The following is a 23,492-nucleotide window of genomic DNA, read 5'->3' on the forward strand; positions in this document are numbered from 1 at the left end:
GATATCAGTTTTGTATGTGCAAAGAGATCTGGGGTTGTTGTTGCGGGAGAAACCATTCAAACACATGTTTTCCTACTTGAAGTCTAGAAAGTGATTGCAGTTCAGAAACAAAGCTTGGATTTTGCTGATAGTCTTGACTGAGAGAGTACTCCAGAGAGAGGGCTCCAGAATAAGGAAGTTTGTCAGATCAAGCCATTTGGGTAATCAGTTACTCTGCTAAAAGGTTACTACAGCTCCACTGCATTCAGTACTGAATTGTATTAACCCTTTGTCAAATGTTAGATAATTTGGGCCAGAGCCTTCTTGCTACTGGGTGTGCTGGCAATGGCGTAGATTTATTTGATTGATTGATTGATTTTACTTATATACCACTTTCCCACAACAATTTGTGCCCAAAGTCAGCGGTGGAGGAAGCCGCTTGGGTACCTGGGGCAGAGCACCAAGGGGTGGGGCAAGCCTCCCATAGGGGCAGGGTGAGGACCGGGCGCACCGCGGGGCCTCTGGAGTCTGCCTGCCTCCTCCCACTCAGCCAACCCTACAGCTGGGGGGGAGGCAGCGGGTGGACCATTTGGGCAGCGCGGAGCCTGTGCACACCCAAGCCACCATGTCTCTCCCAGGAGAGACATGTGGCTTGGGCGCACTGCAGGCCCCACAGTGAGTGCTGGCTGGCATTTTGTCACCCCCCTCAGTGGTGACACCTGGGGCGGTCTGCACCCACCTTCCTCCGCCCCTGCCCAAAGTTGCTTACAGAAAACATTTAAAGCATCAAACTAGAGAGAATTGGAAACACAATTTTTTTAAAATACAGAAGTTGTCAATAAATTCAAAGTAACAAAAATCAACAATTGAGCAAACACAGAATAAATTCAATATTACAAAGCACCAACAATAATCTAGGCTCAAGTACATAAATATAAAGCAAAAATTAAAGTTAATCATCAATAAAGTTTCTGGTATCGGTCTTGCTTCACTCCAAGGAGTCTGGCTTAAATACAGTTCAGCCAGGGATTTGTTGGGGTAGATCAGGGGTGACCAACTCCCAAGAGACTGCGATCTACTCACAGAATTAAAAACTGCCAGTGATCTACCCCTGTTTTGGGGGGGTTCAGGTCAAAGTTGTTGAGCTACTTTGAGGGAGGAGAAAAGCCATGTTTTGGGGGGTTCAGAGCAAAGTTGTTGAGCTTTTTTGGGGGGAGCCAAAGCTTTTTCGGGGAGGGGGAGGAAGGAGCTACTGTGATCTACCACAGACATCCAGTGATCTACCAGTAGATCAAGATCTACCTGTTGGACGTGCCTGGGGTAGATCTCATGCAGCTGTCTCCCCCATCTCTCCTCCAGAGGAGGCTGACAGCACTAAAAGGCAAATGTTGGGGAGAGCAGTGAAGGTAAGTCTCTTCCCCAGCCTCCTGGAAGTACCAACTGCTGGTGTAGGTTTTATTGCACCAATCTGGACTACCCAAGATAGAAACTTGTTGTCTTGATTTTGGTCTTTGGAATCGTCAGTTTGTTTGTTCGTTCTTTTTATACTGAGGCGTGCATCTTCAGCCTCAGTGAATGAGGCAGGCTATACGCAGGCCCCTTAGTCTGCTGCAGTGTCAAGTTCCACAATTTATAAACCCACATGCAAATCCATTGTAAGTATATTACAAATTATGAAACTATTGATAATAATTATTTAATGTATTTATAACACACCCTTCAGTGTGATAGTTCACTGGGCCGTATATTGACAATTTGTTAAAATACAACAGAGCAAGATGACTTAAAATATATAAAACCAATATGCATAATAAAACAGCAATCCAGCCGCAGAAGAAACCAGTTCTTAAACCAGCCACCTGCATAGGTCTGAAATGGGTTTGTATGTGCCTATTTGATCTAATACATTAGTCAGATTTGTATAATTAAGCTACAAACTCTATGCATCATCAACGCAAGAGATAACAGCTTCTCTGAAGCAGTGTCTCTCATGCACAATGAAGAGCTTTGTCTTCACTGATGAACTGAGCTTTAGATGAGAGAAGGGAAGAATATGACTCATGGAATGTGGGTAGGTAAGGAGTGGGCAGAGTAGCTAAGGCTTGGGTCTTCAAACAGGAAGAGTGAGCTATGAAGAATCAGTGTCTCCTGGACTGCTGGAGACAAGGGCTATGTAACTAGTATTTATATATGCATTGTCAAGTTACCTGGATCCAAAGAATCGTGAGCATCAGGAGGAAGTGCATTAGTGTTGTACTATGAAATGCTACAAGGAGACCTTTTGCAGTGAAGTACCACGATGTGTCTCCTGCCAACCTAGCAGTGCAAGTAGATAAATAGGTACCGCTCCGGCGGGAAGGTAAACGGTGTTTCCGTGTGCTGCTCTGGTTCGCCAGAAGCGGCTTAGTCATGCTGGCCACATGACCCGGAAGCTGTACGCCGGCTCCCTCGGCCAATAAAGCGAGATGAGCGCCGCAACCCCAGAGTTGGCCACGACCAGACCTAATGGTCAGGGGTCCCTTTACCTTTACCTTACCACAATGTGTTGGAGGTTGCATTACCATAAGAGAAACATGGTGAATAAGAAACGTACAGTTGCAAACATATAAGCTATAGTAGGCAGTCCAGAGTCTTGAAAAGATGTGTGAAGTGCCAGAAATTTAGCAAGTGGAAGAACTTCAGTGGATCTGGGGCCATCTTTCTAATGCATCATTCTTCTGCTATACAGTCATACCTCTTGTTACGTCCGCTTCAGGTTGTGCGTTTTCAGGTTGCGTCCTGCGGTGACCCAGAAGTACCGGAAAAGGTTACTTCTGGGTTTTGTCATTCGCGCATGCACAGATGCGCAAAATGACATCACGTGCATGCGCAGAAGCAGCGAATTGCGACCTGTGCATGTGCAGACACGGGTTGTTTTCCGTTCAGGTTGCGAATGGGGCTCCGGAACGGCAACCTGAGGTACCACTGTATCAGAAACGGCTTGTCAATGAGTGGAAGAGGCTTTCGGCTAGCTAGAGGGCAGCTTTGGATCCAAGCCAGCGTTTATGCTTATTGGGAATTACTACAAGTTTCTCCCAGCCAGTGCTTTGCTGGAAAGCGACATACTGACCAGATGAGCATCTGCTTTGGGGAGCTCATTAGCATTACCTGCCAACTTGAGCTTTTGGATGGAATCCAGGCAGTAGATTTAACCACATGCACACTTACTCTTCTGAAGTCCTAAGCCTACCCATATTCTGCTTTACCTGCAAAAAGAGCAAACATTTCAAGATTTATCTTTATGTAAAATATAATCATTGCATAAAAAGAATAATTTGGCATTCATAAAAGTTTATTGCTGAAAGTAACTTGATATTTCTTTAGGATTTTTCTTCAGGCAAATACATTTTTTTTCAGCCTCAGTGCATTAAGCAGTAGGAATTCATCTTTCTCACATGAACAACTGCCCTTGGTGGTGTATGCAACTATGCATGCTAAGAGGATAATCTTAGCACCATTTACTAGCTGTTGACAGTACTTTATGAAAAAGCTATTCATAATTTCTCAAGAATTGGATAGTTTTAAATCTCCAGGCCCTAAGTTCTTTCATAAAATGACAGCCCTGGAAATATCTTTGTTACAATAATGTAAATGTAGGTTTGGGGAAAATCATGATTACATTAACTAGTTATATAGAAGTCTGAAAATAACAATAAAAATGCTCCCATGTTCATTTATCATTAGAAATGAAGTTCCACCCTGAGTCTAAAAATGAAAGCTAATAAAGAGCAACAGGAGTGATTTAAAACTGCCCTCATCCACTTTGATGCATACATGCTACTTGCTCAAATGGAGCAAGCTCTGAACAAAATTTTTCTGCTTGAACTAGCAAAAAGCCAGCCATGAATATTACCTATTGGCTATGACATCATGACATGATGTCTATGACATCATCAGTGCATCCACATATCCATCCCTCCTGCAGTTTTACAAATATTGTTTTTTGATAAGGTGAAAGAATAAGGTGACTATGACCCCTACAACTATTAGCATATAAATGTATAAACAAATTTAAAATAGTCAGACAGCCTACCATAAGCTTGTGGAAAAGGGCAAAACACTGATGGCTGAACCAGCTTTTGTATATATGTTGCATAAAGAAGTTGTAAAATTATAGCATTATGGATGACGAACTCATTTGACCAAGAACGAAACATACAGAAATACATCTACCTCTTAACTCATTTTAATGCTTGTTTTCTAGAGATCATGGCTTGAACAAGACTTTAAGGCTGTGTCCTGCTTCTCTATCTACCTGCTTCAGGTGTTGGGGAGGGAAGGAATCCTCCCTTATAGCTGATTTTGAAAACATGGGAGATTAAGTCATTGATCTTTTGGGAAATACCCTCAACTGCTGTTTTCAAACCATTTCTTTCCATTTTGCTTCCTCACAGCTACTTTTCTCTCAGCATTATTACCCTGTGCTTCCAGAGTATTTATAACCTGTTCCCCTCCATTTGCCTCTCCTTTCTGTTTCTGTCTCTCTTTTAAGGCAAGGAGCATGTTTTTAATTCTATGTTAGTACATCACTAGACAACAACATGCCTTGTGCTTTAAGAAACAATAGCAAATGCCAATACTATTCATAGTAATGTATATCTCACCCTATCACTTAAAAAAACTTTGTTAGAATTTAATTAAAAAATAAAACATAGGAATCATCCATTTAAATTTTATTACTTCATCTTACCCAAATTGCGGATTGGGCTAACTTCTGTTTTGATAAGATGAAGTAACTTAGGTTTACTTTCTATTCATTCTTGTTGTTGCTTTTGGGGGATACATTGTGCAATGGACATAAAATGGCACAGCTAACTGCAGAGTTAATGCTATAACCTAATAGCTATTGTTGTTGTTGTTTAGTCGTTTAGTCATGTCCGCCTCTTCGTGACCCTCTGGACCAGAGCATTCCAGGCCCTCCTGTCTTCCACTGCCTCCCACAGTTTGGTCAAACTCATGTTGGTAGCTTCGAGAACACTGTCCAACCATCTCGTCCTCTGTCGTCCCCTTCTCCTTGGGCCCTCAATCTTTCCCAACATCAGGGTCTTTTCCAGGGAGTCTTCTCTTCTCTATAATCACTAACAAACACATAATCCATCACTGCAAATGACATTTTTGTTTTGTTTGCACTGCTACCTTCCCCTTGCTTTGCTCTTTCAGCATCTCTCAAGATTTGTTGAGCCTAACCTCACTTTTAAAATCTTCTGAGATTTAATCTTCTGCATTGGCCATGATGAGTGATTTTACTTGGGGCATTCTTACGCAAATGAAAAGTAGGCAAATAGACTGGTGGCAATTCTAGTGATGGCCAAAACAACCTCACAGACCAAATGGGAAGCCCACAAGCTGGAGGTTCCCCAGCATTGCTGTAGGAAATGGGAGGGTTATTCCCCATAGGACGCGGCCTTTTATTCCCTTAAAGGCAGGATATAGTACTCCTGGTGCTGGATCTACCCTACCCCAGTGTAGCACTGTGTGGAAGGTGGGGGGATTATTATTTGTAAGTAACCTGTAACATTTATTCTCTTTTTGTCTGGGGGAATATTGTAGCAATTAAGCCCTAGAAACATTGGATGCTCTTTTTATATCCCTGTGCCTGCCTCCACACTTCTTTCCTTGCAGACTGTTTAATCTTCCTGCAGGCGATGTTCAGAAATAGTGAGAAAATGTTCCTCAGCCAGGCAGAAGGATTGCCTGTGACCACATATGCTGACTCTGCAGCAGGCAGGTGATTCAGAGATGGTTGTTCCACTCTTGGTTCCTCCACATTTTTGACAAGGCCCTTACCTGGCATTGCTGCAAATCCACGAGAAGCTTCCTATTGATTCTTAGTGAATTTGAAGAGTGTTGCTAGTTTTGAAACATATATTCTCGTTTCCTAGTTTGGGCACTGGGGAAAGTGAGAAATCCTCTTCCAAAGCCTGGTGTTATTTCTCAAAGGTATTTGAAGAGGATACTGTATTCTTTGCAGTTCAGAAGCATGGATCTTGTAACTAGAATTACTTTAGACAGAAAATCAATGTTCATATTTCCACCCATTCCAGCCCATTTCCATCCACATTCCCTCCTCTCTCTCTCTCTCTCTCTCTCTCTCTCTCTCTCTCTCTCTCTGTGTGTGTGTGTGTCGAGCAATTGCTGCTGATCCTGGCACTGTTTCATCCTTTTCTCACTGCAGCATTGCAGCATTTCTCATCTTTGTACCGTGCATTGTCCTTGCCTCCAGGAAACTGACAAGAGTCCTTGCAGAATTAAACACAGTTTCTGGGCTAAAAGAATTCAAGTCCAGCACTTAGGGAAATATATTAGGGATAGATGGATCAATCTGCTTCTGGTCCATGTCCGCTATGCATATGTGCATTGAAAAATCCAGTCTGTTATTTCAGCATCAATCTGCAAGTTCCATTTAAAAACAACAACAAAAACATGCATACAAATTTACTTTATTTTTTGACATATTTACCCACAAAATTGGCATTTCAATATGCATTTTATCCCAAAATATTTTATCACCCTTTAACATAAAACATGCATTTTGGAGCCAATAACCATTTTGCAAAATTCAGAGATGTGCAAAACATGAAATATGACTGTGTTCTGATCTATGTATTTGTTCAGAAAGTGCTAATGAGGAGAGTTCACTTTAAAAAATGTGTCTCAAATGAAATCCGTGAGCCATAGAATTTTATACCTAGAGAACCTTCCCAAGATCCTGGTTGAGATCACTTTTTTGCTTGGTCTGGAGCTCATGTTCTGAATGAATCATAGAATTGTAGAATTGGAATGGATCTTGAGGATCGTCTAGTCCAACCCCTTCAGCGCAGGAATCTCAACTAGATTCATAGACATGGACATGCCTTAGACCTGGTGTTCACCTCTAGTGACGTGGGTGATCTGACACTAAGTAAAAGTGAAACAAAAGAAATGCCATGGTCAGATCACTTCCTGGTGCAACTGGACTTCTCTGCGACCCTTCCCCTCTGCAGGGAGGTGGGACCAATTCGGATGGTCCGCCCCCGCGTGAAACCAACCACCTGTCTCCTTGATCCTTGCCGATCCTGGCTAATAAAAGCAAGCCGGGAAGGGCTGGGCGATGGGCTCTGTGGGGTGGTGAATGCTTCCCTCTGTGAGGGAACATTCCCAGATCCGCTGAAAGAGGCGGTCATTAAACCGCTTCTTAAAAAACCATCTTTAGACCCGGCCAGTATGGCCAACTATCGCCCAGTCTCAAATCTTCCATTCTTGGGCAAGGTGATTGAGCGCGTGGTTGCTGAACAACTCCAGGCACGCCTGGAGGATGCGGACCATTTGGATCCCTTCCAATCGGGATTCAGGCCTCACCATGGGACTGAAACTGCCTTGGTCGCGCTGGTTGATGATCTCCGGGGACTAGGGACAAAGGTGAGAGTTGTTTCCTGGTTCTGCTGGATCTCTCAGCGGCCTTTGATACAATCGACCATAACATCCTTCTGGACCGTCTAGAGGAGCTGGGAGCCGGGGGGCACTGTTATACAGTGGTTTTGCTCCTTCCTCCTGGGCCGTGTTCAGAAAGTGGTGGTGGGGGATGAGTGTTCAGACCCCTGGGCCCTCACTTGTGGGGTGCCTCAGGGTTCCGTCCTCTCCCCCATTCTTTTTAACATCTATATGAAGCCGCTGGGAGAGATCATCAGGGGGTTTGGACTGGGTGTCCATCAATATGCAGATGATACCCAGCTCTACCTCTCTTTCAAATCAGAACCAGTGAAGGCGGTGAAGGTTCTGTGTGAGTGCCTGGAGGCGGTTGGAGGATGGATGGCGGCTAATGGATTGAAGTTGAATCCTGACAAGACAGAAGTATTGTTTTTGGGGGACAGGGGGCGGGCTGGTGTGGAGGACTCCCTGGTCCTGAATAGGGTAACTGTGCCCCTGAAGGACCAGGTGCGCAGCCTGGGAGTCATTCTGGACTCACAGCTGTCCATGGAGGCGCAGGTCAATTCTGTATCCAGGGCAGTGTCTACCAACTCCACCTGGTACGCAGGCTGAGACCCTACCTGCCAGCGGACTGTCTCGCCAGAGTGGTGCATGCTCTAGTTATCTCCCGCTTGGACTACTGCAATGCGCTCTACGTGGGGCTACCTTTGAAGGTGACTCGGAAACTACAACTAATCCAGAATGTGGCAGCTAGACTGGTGACTGGGGGCGGCCGCCGAGACCACATAACACCGGTCTTGAAAGACCTACATTGGCTCCCAGTACGTTTCTGAGCACAATTCAAAGTGCTGGTGTTGACCTTTAGAGCCCTAAACGGCCTCGGCCCAGTATACCTGAAGGAGCGTCTCCACCCCCATCGTTCTGCCCGGACGCTGAGGTCCAGCGCCAAGGGCCTTCTGGCGGTTCCCTCATTGTGAGAAGCAAAGCTACAGGGAACCAGGCAGAGGGCCTTCTCGGTAGTAGCGCCCGCCCTGTGGAACGCCCTCCCATCAGATGTCAAAGCGATAAATAACTACCTGACATTTAGAAGACATCTTAAGGCAGCCCTGTTCAGGGAAGTTTTTAATCTGTGATATTTTACTGTATTTTTGGTTTCTATGGAAGCCGCCCAGAGTGGCTGGGGAAACCCAGCCAGATGGGCGGGGTACAAATAATAAATTATTATTATTATTATTATTATTATTATTATTATTATTATAGATCATCCATGACAGATGGTCACCTAATCTCTGCTTTAAAACCTCCAAGGAAGGAGAGTCCACCACCTCTCATGGGAGTCTGTTGCACTGTCAAACAGCTCTTACTGTCAGAAAGTTCTTTAGTTTTGAAATACATATATATATTGTTTATAGCTAATACAGTATGAGCACAAACCACACAGCTACAAACATAAAAAAATAAATAAAAACAATACATGCACCACACCAGGACAAGTCTACAATTTAGGAAAGTTACTTCTAGTCAGCGTCCCTAGGGTTTAGCACTAGCACTATCCAGAAAGGTTGCCCTTATCTTTCTTGCTGCTAGTGCAAATAGTGCCACCCTATTTCCTTTCTTGTAACTTGAAGCCATTGTTTCGAGTCCTAGCCTCCGGAGCAGGGAGAAGAAATCTTCATCCATGCTCCATGTAATAGCCCTTTAGAAATTTGAAGATGGCTATTGTCAGATGCTGTTGCGGTTGCTCGAGAGTAACCAGGCAGGACTCTGACCTGTCTTTTACAGGCTTTATTTTGGTGCAAACTATTTACAGTGAAGAGCATCATAAATTCATGTCTGGCTCAATCGCTAGCAGAATCCGGGAGTGGTCTGTTCTTGTACCTCCCCCAACATAAAAGTTTCGTCACCCCCAGCCTTTTCCGCCCCTCCCTGCACCTCAAACTACTGCGCATGATGGGTGAGGGCAGGGGTGTGCTTCCCTCCTCTCCGGCTTGCTCAGGCACGGTGTTAAGGCTCTTTCTAGCACCTCTGGTCCTTGCACCTCTTCTCCACTGGAGGTGGGACTTTCCTCCTCACCGGAAGAGGAACTGCTTCACAAGATTTTCGGAGGCTCCCTGTAACACAACTCCCCCTCTATCTCTAGCCTCTGAGCCGATGACAGTTCCCTGACATCCATCATATTTCCTCTCAGTCTCCTCTTATACAGGCTAAACATACCCAGTTCTCTCAGCCGTTCCTCATAAGGTTTGTTTTCCAGACCCATGATCATCTGGTCGCCCTCTGCCCACTACCCAGCTTATCATCATCCTTCTTAAATTGTGGTGCCCAGAACTGGACACAGGACTCCAGGTATGGTCTGACCAAGGCGGAATAGAACGGAAGTATTACTTCCCTTGATTGGGACACTGCATTTCTGTTGATGCAGCCTAGAATATTAGATATTTAGTTTCAGACATTCATTTTTTGTTGATATTTTGAAAAAATTACTAAGTGCAGGGTAAGCAGATACTTCTAAATAGGAATATCAAAAAGAAAATAGGCCTATGTTTATTTCTGCTCAGCAATTTATTCTATGAAAGCCCAAGCATGATGCTTATCCTGTTGATGATTAGTCTCCTGCGATATAAACTGTTATAATGAACTGCTCTGCTTTTTTTCACACACCTTCCCCGAAAGGAGATCGTGATATTAATTGTTATACATTGCACACTTTGGCCCATACTGATTTAGGCACGGGCAAGCACATGGTACACGTCATATGTTCATGCTTGACATTTTAAGAATAACAAAATTTCATTTTGGGAGTGAATCAGGCTAGTTAGACATAACAAAACTGCACAGAATACCAGATTCAATGTAGGGAACAGTGTGGTGCCTCCCACATTTCCTGCTCTCTTTGCTGCCACATGCTTGCAGCCTCCAGTGAAAAGAGGTTATCTTAACAAAAAGTGAAACATATCCAAGATGACCACATGACCACAAACTGGCAGAAAGGTCTGACGAAAATTGTACGGTTTCCTTTGCTGATACAATGAGCTGGTTGTAATGGCAAAAAAGTAAATACATTTAGTAGCAAATAGAGATGATGAATGTCAAGATAAGAAATGGTAATGCTCACAGTCCTCAGTTTACAGATATGAAGAAGCAGGCTGGCCATTGGTCCTTAGATGGATGGATGCTTAAACTATATTTCTTCCCAGCCTCCTACCCTGGGAGAGCTGCCCTGCCCTGCCTCTCCCACAGGGTCCTTCACCAGCCAGCCATCAGCTTCATTTGCATACAGTCCCTTCATTGACCCAGAGTAGAGGACATCTAAAAAAGAAAAGAAAAGACAAGCAATGAAGGAAAAGGAAAAGTAACAGAAAAATAGAAATGATAAATAAGGGGGAAAGATAATGAAAGAGAAATAAAATAGACATCCAATTCTCTCAGTTGTATATATAAAAATTATTCAAAATATTCAAATTGTTCACTCCAGCTGTTCCTCCTTCTGCTAGGCAATATATTCCCAGTCTTCAGACCAGGGCATCTCCATTCATTTTTCCTTCCACACAAAAAGTCTAAAGGAAGTTTTCCATTTTTTATTATGGATAAATGTCAACAATAGTCTTTCTCCAGGCCAACAAAGCAATTTTACTTCCAGTGTTGAGAAGCAATAAATCCTTGATCTTTATTCCCACGGGAGTCTCTTTGTTGTGGTCATATATGAAAATTATTAATTCATAGTTATTTACTTAGTGTATATTCATTAATTCACACTCAATCTTCCAAACCTATTTCGTGTGGGCCATAGCTTTCCATCCGTCGATCGAAAATTTCTTAGTCTCTCATTGTGAAGAGCAACCCTTTCAGAGCATTGGAAGTCCCTGTTATCTCTGTTCCTCCAGAGGTAATGTGATAACCAAGATTTATGGCTTGGCTATCTTTAATCAGCAAATAATGATCTCTGTTGATGGAATGTTGTGAGGAGACGACTAGTCCACCATGATTCCTCCCTGGAAGTCCACAAATACAAACATCTTGATGCAAAATGAGAACCCCCTATTGATTCAAAAGCAGAGAAACTTTCCTTAAGGGAGAACCCGGGGGACAGGATAGAGGAGGCCACCAGACCTCTCTCTGGGGGAGCATAGGTTTGTTCCATGAGTTATTCAATACAGAGTGCCCTAAGTCCATGTCATATTTGAAATGTAGGCAACGGAGATTCCGCATTCAGGGCATGAAAGTAGATGTGCATCAGCTGAGAGGAAAGCAAACGGCTATTGATTATTGCTATGGGGCAGTGGATGGAAGCTTCAACCTCCTCAGGACTAAATAATGACTGAATTGAGGTTTGCTTGTGCTAGCAGTTGGCAAAAGGCTTAGGTCTCACATTAGGTATTAGCAAATAGAGTTCTTGCACATCTCAATCCCATGACAGCCAGAAGCCGCTTTTCAGTGAAAGCAGCTAGTCTATAAAAAGGATTGCTTCCTCTGTTGTGCTTGCACACTCATTGCAGAATAACCTGTAGAGCAAAGGAGCCAAGGCGTTCTGGGGCATACACAGAGTGGCAACTGAACTGAGCACCTTGGTAACCCTCCCCTCTAAATTAGTCATCTATCATTCTGCTTTGTCAGCTGATATTTGCATTTTAATAAATCTGGAGTTGCAGGCTTTAATTTTTACACCTGATTTATAAAATGTGATTTTTCTTTTCTTTTTAAAATGTTAGTTCTCTGTTGCTGTCCTTCTAGTCAATACAAGTTGGATCCAGACTGTTAGTTGTGTTTAGATCACACTGAAATCAGTGTGAAAATATAGTTATGATCAACTTAAGTCTTATGATTTTTATGAACAAAATGCAGCTAACACCACAATTCTCTATACGTATGTCTGTTCAGAGGTAGTCCGTTGACTTCAATGGGGTTTGCTGTCAGGTAGGTGAGTATAGAATTTCACACTTAGTCAGGATCCAACTCAACATGTCTATTGGCAAAGTAACATGGCAAGCAGATTTTGCAGCTTTCCCCAGAAAAAGGTTGTAGAAACTTTAAAACATCTTTTACACATAATTTTTAGACCATAATTTTCTTGTGGGATTATTTGCTGTCCACGAAGGTCACCTGATAAATATGGAACTTTGCTTTTTAGTATGTACTGAATCAGAATTTGAACAGCTAGCTGGGAGAAACTGCTGCAGCTTTTTCTTCCTGTCTTTCTTCAAAGGGGATAAATTCATTTCTTGAATAATTCCGTTTCTTGCCTTGAATGAATGGATTTGACTCCAGAGATTTTATATGTGTTTTCCTTGTCTGACTGAGTGTTCCCTTGTCCTTTCTCCAGCAGCCTTAGGCTGTTGTGTGGTTCACGTTCCCGGAGGAAACTAGTATGCTGCTGCAGCTCTTTGCCAAAGTTTGCCGCCATGCCTGAGCTCGTTTTTAACAAAGCTGCCTATAGTGATCCCAAACATGATTCCTTAAAGGTCACTGAAGTTACACACCCACTTGGGCAACTTTGTATGCTTGCTTCCCCAAATCATTTCTCCAGTTAGCTCTAGAGTACTCATTCATAAAATATGAATTCATTCATTTGAAATACGGTCTTGGATAAACAGGAGAGATTGCACTGAAATGCTGCAAAACAGCAAGCTATATAAACAAGCTGCTACTACGGCTCATCAGGATGCCAGAGGTTGCAGCTTTTCTCTTCAACGTTGCCATGCCAACATTTCAGTGCCCTAGCTGAGGTTCCTGTTTAAGCTCCTCTGAGAGAAAGTAGGCAGTATGGGAGGTTGTTTAGCATTCAGGAGCAGACCCACAGCCAACTGAACAGTCTGTGAATAGTCTGAGAAAGATTCACTCTGTCAGACAAAGAATAGCAGGCCGTTTTTTCCTTGGTAGTAACTGCACAAGGTTACATGAATATGATTAAAAGACAAACGAACAAACAAATGAACAATAGATAGATAGATAGATAGATGATAGATAGATAGATAGATAGATAGATAGATAGATAGATAGATACTAAACTAAGAAACAGAGTCCCCATTACCAGGGGACTAAGCATTGCCAGGTATAACTAAAAAGAAACATCTCAGGCTGCTCACATTAATTCCCAAAATGAAGGCAGGTTAGATTACTGCAATGCATTAAACGCAGGACTGCCTCTGAAGATGGTTCAGAAACTTCAGCTGGTGCAGAATTTGGCAGCCAGGTTGCTCACTGGGGCAAGACAGTATGAGCATATAACACCAAGCCTGGCCCAACTGCACGGGCTACCAAAGTGGTTTCCGGGCCTAATTCAAAGTGCTGGTTTTCATCTATAAAGCCTTAGGTGGCTCAGAAACACAGTACCTCAAGGACCGCATCTCCCCATATAAACTGATCTGAACCCTTTGATTATTATTATTAATTATTTCATTTCTATACCGCTTTATATTTTTAAGAAAAATCTCAAAGCGGTGATCATCACATGAGGCCTTTCTTCATGTGCCAGATCTCTGCAAGTGGTCTGGAGGGAGGCAACACGAGAACAGGACTTTTCTGCAGTGACTCCCCCCTTGTGGAATGCTCTCCCCAGGGAGGCTCAACTGGGACCTTCATTACATATCTTTAGGTGACAGACGAAATTTTTTCTCTTCAACCTGGCCTTGCTCTGATTGAACATTCTACAGCCTTTTAAATGTGTTTGTGAGTGACAGGTTTTTCGTTTCCTTTTGTATTTGTATTTGTTTATATTATGTATTTTGTGCTTTTATTTGTGCAGTATTTTGATGCTGTGAACAACCTTGAGATCTTTTCGATGAAGGGTGGTAATATATATATTTATGCATGCGCAAGCAAGCAAGCACACACACACACACACACACACACACACACACAGCTGCCTGGCTGAATAGCAAGTTTGGAATGAATTTCCAAACAGAAGCACTCCACCACTGTTAATTTTACAGTGACCTCTGAAACTGGCAGTGGCTCTCTCAAGGTTTTAGAGTCTCCTCTCTGGACTAGAATTAGACTAGGATTGACCCTTCTGCACTCCAAGCAGCTGCCCTGGCACTGCGCTACAGTTTGCATCTAGGTCTTTTGAGAGAGACAATGTTTTTTTATCGCCTCAGCCATTGCCAGAACAGCAACCACAAGAGTAACACAAACTCACAAACTCTCTTCCTCCCTACAAGAACAGAGTCAAGCTGACTTCCACAGGATGTCTGGCTAATACAAAAAGCTCTTTGTAAACTTTGACTTACTTTCAAGAAGCATTGTCTTAAAAGTAGCTGCCTTCTGGACAAAATAGAGTCAAAGTTATATTTCCTCCTTCTTTATTTAGACCCAGACTTTTCCTCCAGATTCAAAAGTAAGAGCTGTTTGACAGTAGAATGGACTCCCTCAGAACATTGTGAGTTCTCTTTCATTGGAGGTTTTTAAGCAGAGGTTGGCTGGCTATCTGTCATGGATGCTTTAGTTGAGATTCCTGCATCGCAGGGAGTTGGACTAGATGACCCTCAGCATCCCTTCTAACTCTAGAATTCTGTGATTCTATGATTTTCCTATGGACAAGTTATCAATATTGAGCCTCCCTTCACTGTCCACATTAAACAAACATTGAAAGGTTAAATCCACATTTTTGTATCTGGGATATCTTCATTGGGTGTAATATCTGTAGGAAAATGGGTGGTTTAATAAAATAATTTTCTACTCTAGATTATTGCACTTATGCTTAAGAGCAATTGGAAAGAAATTAAATCATTGTTTCTTTTCCATCTGATTACCCAGACTCTTGAAGAGCCATATTTTAATGGTGTATTTGCTTTATAATTAAACAGAAAGAAACTGCAAATAATTTTTGGTTGATTTACATACACTCGGCATATAAAATTTCATAGGTCAAAACAATGTTAGCATTCCTTTTCCTATTCCAGAAATTGTATGTGGTCAGTTAGTTAATTTGTTTTCTGCTGTGTAATCAGTTTCAGAGACAGAGTAGAAAGCATGCATGATGTATCAGAACTTTGCCAGGATATTTTGGAAAACCAGGAGAATTGCTTTCATTTGGGGTTGAAAAGAAACTGATACATTTATTTGCAAAATAAATTAAGAATCAGTAGATCTATGTTAGTTCTGTCTTTCTGTGGATAGAGAGAGAAGAAAAGCCACCATAATCACCACTGGGTCAGCTGCAGCAAACTGTCCTTTGGCTCCTGGTTTCTCCTTTCCCATAATAGTCTCTTCAGTAGCCCTTATGGCCACTATAAAATCTATCATAGATCTTAACCTCTGTCTAAGCATTTAGAAAAGTTTATAATTCAAATAATAATAGCAACAACAACAATATATATTTCCATACTATTATTTTGCTGTATATTATGTTTGTGACCAACCAAGAGAACTGTGTTATTGGAAAACCTATATAAATGACATTTATGTATTTATTTAATCATATCTGTTAGTTGCTTTTTGCCTAAAAAGTCAAACTCAAAGCAACTTACAAAAACAAACATTAAAAACCAGGAGAGAAACAGAAAATTAACAAGCAGATAAATTACATACATGCATACAATAAAAGATAAGTAAGCTTTACATAGGATTGATCCATGTCCATGTAAAATCCACTGGGTACTTTTTAACAGTACTTTTTAACCATCGTGCTGTCCAAAGTGCTGAATAACAAACCATCAGTCACTGTCACCTGTTGCCAAAACATACTAAATGGGACCTGCTGTTTATTTCCTTCCTCCCAGTATATGTATATTGGCAGTGCTGCTGGTGCACATACAAAAGCATAATTTGTAGGTTAAACCCAGTTGTAGGTCCCAGTCCACACTGGGGGGGGGCACCTAGTAGGCTTTGAGCTATCACCAGTTCTGTGCAACTTAAAGTCAGAAGCCAGTAAGTAATCTTGCATGCAGTCGTGGTGCCAGCTTTGTATTTGTAGAAAATATAGCTGCCTTTTAAATTGATGGAACTCTCTCTCTCTCTCTCTCTCTCTCTCTCTCTCTGTCTCTCTGTCTCTCTGTCTCTGTGTGTGTGCGCGCGCACGCATATATGCTGACTTTGAGAGAAGGATGAATTGCTGCTCTTCAGAATTTCATCTTTAGCAGGTTTTGAATGGTTAGCAGCAAACTATTTTTGTCTGGCCAAAGACCCCCCTATTCTTATCTCTACTGCATTTTTATAAATTATTAGGCAGCATATTCATGGTCATGTGCAAGAGGAAGATGTCTAACTAAACATACTACCTCGCTAGTGGATTGAGAATTAATGCTTGGAGCAGATTAGCTGTGCAGCTGGTGATGCATTGCAGGGCTAGTGGCTTTAGCAGTGTCTGTCTGGCAGTGAGAGCCTGAAGGGAAAAGGGGCACCATGCTGCTGCATCTTCATGTCACTCTCTTCTTAATAGAATGTGTCAGAATTATGCTGCGTAGACAGAAAACGATTGTCAGTTATCCAACCAAAGGAATAATAGTAGCCCATGTTTACTGTGTGCTGTTCACTTTCCATTTTGTGCCTCTTTGTGGGATAATTTTTCAACATCCTTCATGTAGCTCATAAATACTTTAGCTCTAGATATGCTCCTTTTGATTATTTTTATTCTCCAGTTTTGAAATCAGTGAAATTCAGGCTTCTTTTGGCGGAGGTGACTGTTTCTTGTGCAGAATAGATAATTATTTAACTATGCTAGGGTTGTTCCTCTCTTCTGGCTCCCATATAGCTATATCTTTGCTCAATCTCTTACTTTACTTGTGACTAAATGAAGAGTTGTGTTTTCTCCATTTTCTTTTTTTCTTTCTTTTTTGTTATCACAGTGGTAGAAAACTGAACAACTAATTTATTTTCTCAAAGTAAACCAACAATGATAGGATTGGAGATACATAGATATAGATATAGATGTAGATATAATAATAATAATAATAATAATAATAATAATAATAATAATAATTTATTTATACCCCACCCATGTGGCTGGGCTTCCCCAGCCACTCTGGGCGGCTTCCAAAAAAATATTAAAATACTATAATACATCACACATTAAAAGCTTCCCTAAACAGGGCTGCCTTCAGATGTCTTCTAAAAGCCTGGTAGTTGTTGTTCTCTTTGACATATGGTAGGAGGGCGTTCCACAGGGAAGGTGCCACTACTCTGCCTGGTTCCCTGTAACTTGGCTTCTCACAGTGAGGGAACCGCCAGAAGGTTCTGGTGCTGGACCTCAGTGTCCGGGTAGAACGATGGGGGTGGAGACGCTCCTCCAGATATACTGGAGTGTGTAATAAAAAGCTTTGCAATTGTTGCAGTCCATTTTAATCAATATAATAATTTTGATCTGCCTTTCTAATTGCTTCTCCACTACAGGATGGTATATTTGAAGCTGGGTTAAATAAATTTCCCTGGAGTAGGGGAATGGATGCTTTTGACTGCCTCCTTTGCTAGTAGCTTCTGGTTCTCCTTTTAGTGACACATACATTATCAAGCAGAAGATTCTGGTGGACAATTTCTTGTTTCTAGGATGATTCTGGAACAGCTTTTGTGTTAGAAGGTTTGAGAAATGAACCATGGAAACGAGTCAGGGCAAGGAGCAAGGTCATCAGAAACCTTCTTCTCCCTCTTTACTTTTTGCTACTGAAGCTGCTCTATCTCAGAGAGATGGGTTGTGGGAGGGCAATTACTTTGCTGTTTTCTGTTGGAAAACAGAAAGTGAGGGTTGTGGCTGCTCTTACTAATGTTAATATAGTTATTTAAATGTATTAGTTGCTTATGTATATGAAATCATACAAAATATTAATTACAAAATGGATTAAGATCTCATTCTTAAAAAGTAACAGATATGATACTCCTGTGCCAGCTAACTGATCCCCAATTTCTGGTCCAAATTGAATGTCTTACTGTTCCTGAAAGATGCTCAGAAATATACTGTAATTTTTATTTACTGAATTTCCCAATTAAAAATCACCATCCTCTACTGGAGATCCAAAATAGCTAACAGAAACAAATTATATTGTTTATATTGCATTTGGAGTGTAGCAAAGGCAACATATGGAAGACACATACAAACCTGGACAGCTCAGTTGATTACAGCATGGTGCTGATAATGGCAAGTTTGCAGGTTCAATCCCTGTATGGGGCAGCTGCATATTTCTGCATTGCAGGGATCCTCAGGGTCTCTTCCAACTGTGCAACTCAATTCTATGAAACTCAAACTTTTAGTGGACTTGGCGAACAGCAGAGAGGAAATTGGTTATGATGGTGTTGCTGGTGCAAGTGTTGACCTATAAAGCCTTACACGGCTCAGGACCTCAATATCTTAAGAACTGCCTCTCCCCATACAAACTGACCCAGACCCTGTGCTTGGCATCTATGCCCCCCCCCGAGAGGTTTGGAGGGTGACAACATGAGAACTGGTCTTTTCTGTGGTGGCTTCCAGTCTGTGGAATGCTCTTCCCAGAGAGGCTCGCCTGGTGCCATCATTATGTGTCTTTAAGTGCCAGAGAAAAACCATCGTCCTTACTCATCCTTACTCAGGCCTTCGGCCATGAAATAATCTATGGCCTGTTACATGTGTGTGGCAGGGACTGTTATTATGGTTATTTTATTATGCTGTTTAGTATTATGCTCTGTATTATGTTTTCATTATTATTATTATGCTCTGTAAATTATGTTCTTAATATTGCACATTGCCCTGGGTTCCTTGGATAAAGGGCTGTGTGTGTGTAAAAGTAATTCATTTTTGGACATTTTTTGCCTTCTTGCAATATCTGTTCACTTATACAGTATCGAACTAAGTCATACCCAGTGGCTCTACTCTAAGTCTGCAACCACCCATAGCATTTAAGGTTAGGAATTGTCTTTTGCATTTACTTGTGCGGTCACTATGACAGGCCAATCCATTAAGACTGATACAAAATCTCATGGCTAAGTTGTATAAAATGATGTCTATGTGCTGTGACTGGTATCTCTTCACACCCATACATACACATAGCTTTCTGCTGATCTAGAAAATCTTAGACCAGTGATTAAAATCTTAATCATCGTGGACAAATCTCCTCCTGTCTCTTCAGTATCCCAGATTGTATGTGTATGTTTGTTTCAGAGCATTTACCTCTTGTTCTTCTGTCCTGCAGATTTCTAAAAATGTTTTTCTTCATCTTACAACTGCATTTTCTGTTCTCATTTTCCCAGTGTTATTGATATCCATCCATTTCTATACTAGTCTACATTTTCACTCTTTTACAGATCTAATCTCTGCTTTCCTCTCTCTCTCTCTCTCTCTCTCTCTCCCCCTCCCTCCCTCATTAATTCATTCTATCTCTGCTATATCCCTACTATATCCCTACTATAGTAATCCTCTTTCCTTTCTTCTTTAAGTTTCAGCTTTCTAACTCATAGTTTGTCACGCATGCAGCCTGCCCTCACTCAGCTTTCTTTGGTTGTGATCACAATTCCCCATTGTCTATTGGTTGCATAGGTTGTTTTCTACTTACTATTAAGCTCTATTTGGTATGTTGTTAGGGATATATGTGGATATTTCTGTGATTTGCATTATTGCCTCTCTGAGTTAGCATGATTGTTGTGGATATGTAAACACCCTGCCCAAAAGTAGACACATCTAGATAAGTCCATTTTTTTGAAACAGAAACTGCAGATAGCTTAATGTTGATTGATTTTCCTTTGCATATACAGTATTTACTGCTTAGCTACACACAGCATTACTTTGTCTTCTGGTGGGGGAATAATAAGTGGAAGAGGGGAGACTTTTGGCTATATGCATCTGCTGATAAATAGGAATTACTATGAGTTGGACTAATTGTATATACGTATGTCTACTCAGAAGTGTAAAGAGTTGCCATTGGATTCAATTGGAAATCAATGGGACAAATTATTCATTACTTAATTCCAGTTATTTCAATAGGAACTAAGTACAACTTAATCTGGATCCAACCCACTATGAATCCAACCAATGTGGTTTGCCGGGGATAGCTTTGAAGAGGACTAGATAGTAGGGACATAAGAAATTAGTTAGATATTGTGGAGAGGGTCAAGAAAGGCTTGCTATATAAGGGTGCAACATACATGATTTAAATCTGTAAAGCTGTGTCAATCTGTAACCACTGAAAAAAGAAGATGATATCTGTAGTGTTTGAGGCTTCACCTCTTGTATGATTCTGGCATTATCTCTCAGCTTCACTATCAGCAAAACTGGGATGGAGGCACACTCTTTGGAAGCAATCTATGAATGAAAAGTGCTGTCCAGTACCATGAGGCCAATGTTCACACAACCTTCACATAGCAATCAATCTTGTTTGAGGCTTTAAAAGACAGGGTTTGCAAATTAACAACAGTTAAAGCAGTGGGATCAAGAGAGAAAAGAGATAAAGGGGCTTGAGAGATTTCCCCCTCTAATTCACTGACACAACCTTGACCTGGGAAAGAGCAATCGACAGTGACTTCCCGTGAAAGTAGAGATGGAAAAATCTGTCAATTTTAGTTTCTCTCCATTTCTCATTTTCCCAATCTTAAATTTGGTTCACAAAAAAATCATCAGCAATTTAGTGCAGATTTATTTTCATAAACCCATTTTTATACAGTGGTACCTCAGGTTACATATGCTTCAGGTTACACACTCCACTAACCCAGAAATAGTGCTTCAGGTTAAGAACTTTGCTTCAGGACAAGAACAGAAATCGGACTCCGGCAGCGTGGCAGCAGCAGGAGGCCTCATTAGCTAAAGTGGTGCTTCAGGCTAAGAACAGTTTCAGGTTAAGAACAGACCTCCAGAGCGAATTAAGTACTTAACGTGAGGTACCACTGTATGCAGCTTTAACTAACGCTATACATTTGTTGCAAGCATTTCCCCCTAATATAATGCATTTTGTTTCTTGTTGTTTTGGTTTATGTGTTCTTAATCACATTTCCCCCTAATATATATGCAATTTTGTACATATTGTTAGGATGGAGAATTTCAAAGGGTAACTGAATTTTGGTTTGTGAATTGGTTTGAGAAGTATGAATTAGGTCATTAAAATACAACTAAGATCAAATCCCCTTCCCCATCCCTACTTCAAGAAAACCCCTTTTGTGGTTCTTAGACAGCCCATTTTTATGGATAAGCTTCAAGAAGCAAGAAGTTGGAGGGAGTAATTATTTTCATTTCTCTGTTTTGATTGTCTTTGATTGCAAATTATTTGGAAAAGGGACCATATGGTACTACTTCACATCTTGGTACCATCTAAATGTATTTTATTTATTATTACAATTACCGGTATATCCTGCCCTCCTCCAAGGAGCTCAAGGTGGTGTACATTGTTCTCCACCTCCTTATTTTATCCACACAACAACTCTTTAAGGGAGTTAGAGAGAGGCAGTGACTGGCCAAAGGCACCCAGTGACAGCTTTTCAAACAGTGTATTTGAGAACCTGAGAAGTTGGTTAGTGGGAACCTATCAAGGGTTCTTCAACCATGACATCCTATAAGGCCCAGCAAGATTTTCTGAAATACTTTGCTTCAGCCCACTATGATCCGAATCTAAATCTGTTCCATGCAAAAAAATTATATGGTGTGGGATTGCTTCGTTTAATGAAGATGCTTCAAGTTGTTTATATGTAAAAAGGTAAAGGTACCCCTGCCCGTACGGGCCAGTCTTGCCAGACTCTAGGATTGTGCGCTCATCTCACTCTATAGGCCGGGAGCCAGCGCTGTCCGCAGACACTTCCGGGTCACGTGGCCAGCATGATAAGCTGCATCTGGCGAGCCAGCGCAGCACACGGAACGCCGTTTACCTTCCCGCTGGTAAGCGGTCCCTATTTATCTACTTGCACCCGGAGGTGCTTTCGAACTGCTAGGTTGGCAGGTGCTGGGACCGAACGACGGGAGCGCACCCCGCTGCGGGGATTCGAACCGCCGACCATGCGATCGGCAAGTCCTAGGCGCTGAGGTTTTACCCACAGCGCCACCTGCGTCCCTGTTTATATGTATCAAGGATTAAATTTTCTTTATTGTATGAGGAATATATTTAGCATATGCACTTAACTAAGAGCTGAAAAGTACTCATTTCTTTTATTGTCTAAGAGTCTACCTTTGCCAGCTATTAACGCTGGTTGCCCAGGAAACTGCTCTGCACCCTGCTGTGAAGTTTGACAAAGAGCATTCTGAAATTGTTTTTATTTCCTGATATCACAACCGTGAATATAACTAATTTCCTTATCACCACTGCCTACAGGTTTAGTCTAAAATGTGAGTAAAAAGAAGGAGGGGGAGGAAGAGAAGGTGGTAGTGGAGGAAGAAGGTAGTGTTTCTCTCTTCGAATCTTTCCAGTATTTGACTATTGTCCTGAAATGTGCATATTATTCAATCTCATATTAAATCTGTTTCCAGCTGGAGATGGTATGGACCGATTTACCATCTGACTGTTGTTTTCCTTTTTTTCTATGTGTAGAGAATAAGGGCCATAGTAGATGACATGTTTTTGTCCTGTTCCCAAATAAAGTGGGGGAATCTACGATTTTAGGCAAAAAAGAACTATGGAGGGGAAGGGAGCAAAACCAGCCCTCTCCCCTGCCTTACCTTATAGCACCAGTTGTCCATTATTATTATTATTATTATTGCTTCTGCATCACACTGTTGACTCATGATCTACGAAGACCCCTAGATCCTTTTCACATGTACTACTCGCAAGCCAGATGTCCCTGACCTTATATTTGTACAGCTGGTTCTTCCTGCCTAAGACCGGTCCCGTTAGCTAGGGATCATGGGAGTTGTAGTCCCAAAACATCTGGAGGGCCGGGTTTGCCTATGCCTGGTATAAATTTACATTTGCCCCTACTGAAATTCATTTTGTTAGTTTGGGCCCAGTTCTCCAATATGTTAAGGTATCTTGAATCCCAGTTCTGTTTTCTATGGCATTAGCTACCCCTCCCAGTTTGCTGTCATCTTCAGATCAGATTGTTGGTGTTGTTTAGTCGTTTAGTCGTGTCCGACTCTTCGTGACCCCATGGACCAGAGCACGCCAGGCACTTCTGTCTTCCACTGTCTCCCGCAGTTTGGTCAGACTCATGTTTGTAGCTTCGAGAACACTGTCCAACCATCTCGTCCTCTGCCG

The 23,492-nt window shown here is 41.8% G+C and overlaps 1 protein-coding gene across 33 annotated transcripts in view; it reads left to right on the forward strand.

Annotated features, from left to right (window-relative positions):
- Positions 1-23,492, forward strand: part of MAP2 (microtubule associated protein 2) — a 232,167-nt gene that overhangs the window by 128,213 nt on the left and 80,462 nt on the right. The window lies entirely within an intron of this gene.

This window comes from Podarcis pityusensis (assembly GCF_964106645.2).
Source record: "Podarcis pityusensis genome assembly, chromosome: 1".
Classification (NCBI taxonomy): domain Eukaryota; kingdom Metazoa; phylum Chordata; class Lepidosauria; order Squamata; family Lacertidae; genus Podarcis; species Podarcis pityusensis.